The sequence below is a fragment of the Diabrotica undecimpunctata genome, chromosome 7, assembly GCF_040954645.1.
Source record: "Diabrotica undecimpunctata isolate CICGRU chromosome 7, icDiaUnde3, whole genome shotgun sequence".
In the NCBI taxonomy this organism is placed as follows: Eukaryota; Metazoa; Arthropoda; class Insecta; order Coleoptera; family Chrysomelidae; genus Diabrotica; species Diabrotica undecimpunctata.
In genome coordinates, this window is record NC_092809.1 from 69,443,358 (window position 1) to 69,448,274 (window position 4,917).

Below are 4,917 nucleotides of genomic sequence, written 5' to 3' on the forward strand. Positions count from 1 at the left end.
TATTTTAAAAGGTTTATCTTATTTATAAATTAAGTAAATTGATATTCATTAGAAACACTTTTTGTCAATGTAGGCAGTTCGTTTAAATAAATTTTCAAAGAAAAACGAATTAATTTTTTTGACTCGAGATATTATTGGTTGGTGTCGTAATATGTTGTTTATTTCTAGATGATGATTGATTAATTTTAAAAAATACATATTTATCATTTTTAACCTTAAATTTCTTTGTAACTGATAATTCAATATTCCTTATCTGTATTATTTATAAAGCACTTTACATTATCTCTTTAGTGATAAAGATTATGATGCGATGTAATAATTATTTTTGTGTATTTATTAGTGTACATACTATAACATTTATTATAACATTATAATTATATATTATAATAACATTTACATTTGAGTAAAAGGATATATCTGAGTACACTGATGAAGAAAACTACTAATAACTTCAAATTAGAATAAGGTATGAATTGTTTATATGCAGCAAAAGTTAGTTTATTAGATTCTCTTTCATTATAATATGCCAAACAATGACTAAAGTAACACATTTAATTTTAGAAAAATGTTGAACTTTCAATTTCGTCTCCTGAACAATTTCATTTTGCATAGATATGCCCTTTTACCCGAGAGCCACGGACAAATGCAAATAAGCAGCCGGACCCTAAGAAAAAACAAAAGGGAAATTCCACCAGTACTCATACAAGAGAAACGGCCTGCACCTAGTAGCATGTTTTGTTTCCTGAAGGATATTAGTGTGTTGCCATCGTATAAACCAAAGTCTCAAAAAAATGTGTTGGTGTTGTCTACATTTCACTCCGGTGACTACATTGATATGGAGTCTGGTAAACAGGTAAAGCCTGAGATTATAACGTTCTACTTCTTCTTCTTCTTGTACTTTCTGTCCGTTTCGTATGTTGTCGATCATCATGGCAGTCTTTATTTTACAAACTGCTGCTCTGAAAATATTTGTGGTGGTTGTGGATGTGAAATCACGTACTTAGATTTTTCAGCCAAAAAATCCTTAGCCTTAAAGAGAGTAATCCAGAGTTAATATAAAAATGCCAAGAGAGTAATTTTAAAACCATATTATGTATTATTTATGTTGATAATTAATAACTTGGTTATATTTTATATAGAAACAAACGCGCGTGCGTGCCATTATACTATTTACCTAACGAGAAAACCTTAAATGCCACAATTTGTTGTTTTATGATCCATAATGATCCCGTTTTCCATTTATACTTTTATTTTACGACAAATCCAATAAAACGTGCCCATTATTTTGGGTTTTACTATGAGGAATACATGTTTCAAATTAATCAATCATTAAAATTTTATTTTTATGGACTATAATTCCACAAATTACAAAATTTTAAATTGGTACGGCAAATGAATGATTGATTCGTAAGGGAATCCATAATGGTATGAACGATGTGAATGACCAGCTATTATATTTTATTATTTTAGTTTATACGGGGTGACGTTTTAAATAAAAAGTGTACATATTCTACATCGTAAGATTTATACATTAAAAGATTATAGGTATGGACTTTCGTTACAATTATACCTCCTTATCTTATTCCTAATTTTTTTCTAGCTACTACCTGATGATTACCAGGATACGACATGATAAATTCCAATTATTGTAATAGACGTATTTGGGTGTATAATCGTGTACATTATAGGTTATACGTAATAATCAATAGATTTACTTCTGGCGTTTGCAACAACGAGTCTGCACTTTAATTGGTGATACGGAAGAAATATGTACTTTAATTATGCACGCAAAATAATATGTTTAAAGTGCATAGACAACATATATTATTAAGTTTATTTAAACATTTATATTTAAATTGATATCTAATTTAAGCTTTTGCTATTTGCGTTCCACATCCTGTGAATGGTGCGAGTATAATTGAAATGACTTTTAGACAAGGCGGATTTGTTTTGAGGTGGATGTGAGAGGTGAGCATTCGAAGTTACAGAAAAAGTTGTGTCATAACTTAAATATTAATATTTAATTTATAGAATTTACTTAAAAGTTATTATTCATTTTATATGAAAAGCATTCTTTTTTTTTTAATTTTCGGATAATTATTCTTCTAGGCGTGCTTTCTTCCGCTTTGAACCAGAAGAATCTTCTATTACTTTATAAAAAGTTTTAGATTAGTTCCCAAATTTTTAGTCACTTCTTTTGCTTCTTTCTTCTTGTATGTTTCTTCTTCTTAGCCTCCTAAATTGTTTAAATTATCGCACCATCATATTCTTGGACTGCCAATACTTCTTCGTCCATTTGGTGACTTATCTGCTATTTCTATTATCCTTGAGCGAAGATGCAGGTGTGTTTGTCCTTACATCTTGTCCTGATGCCTTTGGTTCGCGCACCAGTCATAGGTCGCTGGTTTTTTTCCCTTAAGGAACAAGTTTTGTCCTTAGGGAAATAGGTTCACTTTACTTCTTTAAAGGACCACCAAGAAAACTGGTACAAATGAAAATTTTGAAAACAACGTTTTAACAAGTCTATTAAAACAATTACAACAACGTATTTTGGACGCCGATAACTTGCTTACGATAGCTGTGTTATGAAATTAAACTTTATGAAACTATAAAACTAGATAACTTGTCTGTGATACAATATTGACACGAACTGAGTAAAACTTATTAATATACCAACTGTGCTAAACCTTCTAAGGTGTTGCTAGTGCGGGCAGGAGCATATAGCTCATCCAATGCTGGATTCGAACTGATGCAAAACTGATTTCAATCACTCGGCTCGTAATCGTTTCTTAACATTCAGAAATCTCCCCCTGACCTCCTCGACGTATTTAACGGATATGTATATGTACATTAAAAATACCTTCGACTTTCCTTTCATTGGTAAAATTAATTACCTAAAAAGGGTATTTTTCAACTTTCGTTAATTTTGGGAATTTCCGAATGATTCAAACCGATAATTTGGAAATCATTAATCCCTTCATTGTTTTAATTTTTTGATGATTTTAGAAGCTTATGTCTAGAAAGTTATTTAAATTCAAGCTATCGACGTCGTACAGATTCTTAGATGACACAAAGAAATTTTTTTAAAACTAAACTAATATACAGTGTGATATAATGATATGATACAAAAATAATATAAAACTATTAGATATTGTTGTTACACAACAATTCTATCCTCTGCCATTCTACTAATGTGTTCGTTCCACTTCTGTTTCCGTTTTATCACCCATCTTCTATATTGCATGATCTTTCTATGTTTTCGCTTCTCTCCTTATCCAACAGACTTTCCTCTGATATTTGTCAAAGTATTTTCATCTCTGTTGTTTCTAGTAGTCGTCTCGTTTTAGATGTGTCAGGTCTTGCTTCCGCCGTGTATGCTAGTATGGGTCTAATTGCTGCTTTATAGACTCTTCTTTTTGTGTCATGTATTAGGTGTTTATACTTTGAGATTTTGTCAGTAAAAGATCCCGCCGCTTTGCTTGATTTTAAGCTTTGTTGTCGTACTTCTTTAACATCTCTGTAACTAGTTATGTCTATTTCCAGATGTCTAAACCTTGCTTCCTGCTTTATTATTTTTTCATCAATTTCGATTTTATTAGATGTTGTCATACATTTGTTTTTTTCTGCTGATATTATCATATTGTATTTCTTGACTATTGTATTAGAGATGTGTGTTAATCTTTGGAGCTCGTTTTCTGTCTCGGCGATTAATGCGGCGTCGTCTGCATAATAATCTAATATTTGGATTTCTTTGTTCCCTTTTCTGTAACCATGGCCTTTACATACTGTTTGTATGATTTCGTCCATTATTACATTAAAGAGAAGTGGGCTTAGGTAGTCACCCTGTCTGACTCCGCTTTGTACTGGTATACACTGTGTTAGTTTTCCATTTATCTTTGCCTATATTCAATTATGGAAGCAGATGTTTTCGATGGTTTGTATAATATTGATTGGTATGCTTCTTTTGTATAGTAGGTGTAACACGTCTTCGACTTGGATACAATAGAAAGCTTTTGTCAGGTCTATAAAACATATATATCCTGGTTTATTGTACTCGATGGCCTTTTCTGTGATTCGTCTTAGCACAAATACGGCATCTACGCAGGATCTTCCGGATCTGAATCCTCGTTGTTCATGTGATAAAGTTGTTATTTCATTATAAAAATTAATGGAAAAATCCCAGTAGTTGGCTGTATTGCATAGTTAAAAAACTTATACAGAAGTTAAAAACTTCAAAATTTGTATTGGTATGTTATGTTATTGATTTTGTTGGTTAGGACTTTTGTGGTAAGCTTAAGTGCGGTGTTTAGTAGATTTATACCACTATAATTGTTGGGGTCTTCTTTATCTCCTTTCTTGAACATTTGTATCTTTATATATTATATATTGCCCAACACCGAAAGGTACAAATGGGTATACTGATTAAGTAAGTGAATCTTTATGCTGTTTCTCTATGTGTCTGGTATCTTGCAGTGAAATATTAGTTTTTGTATCTCTCTGTATATGTAAATATAAGTTTTGTTATCTCTAGGGTTATATATTCTTCCCCGTGTTTTAGAAGCTCGTTCGATAATCCGCCTGGTCCTGGCGACTTTCTATTTTTGAGTGAATATATGGCTATCTCTACTTCATGAAAACTGATTTCTATTTTTTGAGTTAATTCAGGTACGTTATTGTATTAATTATTATTTTCCTTTCCTTTAAACAGTTCAATCAGGTATATTTCCCCTTCGTTTGCTGGTATTTTATTATAATCCTTCAATTCTGCCATTTATTTCCATTGGTTTCTTATGAATCTTCATATTTGTTTTTGTGTACCGTAGAAGTCAATTTCCATCGTTTCTGTAAACTGTTCTCAGTGTTTATTTTTTGTTTATCTTACCAACTGCTTTGTTTCATTTCGTATTCTTCTATAGG

General features: G+C 31.3%; 1 long non-coding RNA gene across 1 annotated transcript; it reads left to right on the plus strand.

Moving 5' to 3' along the window:
• The first annotated feature begins 327 nt into the window (after window positions 1-327).
• On the plus strand, window positions 328-1,548 carry LOC140446813 (uncharacterized). The gene is made up of 2 exons (XR_011951503.1): window positions 328-466; window positions 562-1,548. It is a non-coding gene; the product is annotated as an uncharacterized lncRNA (long non-coding RNA).
• Window positions 1,549-4,917: the final 3,369 nt, after the last annotated feature.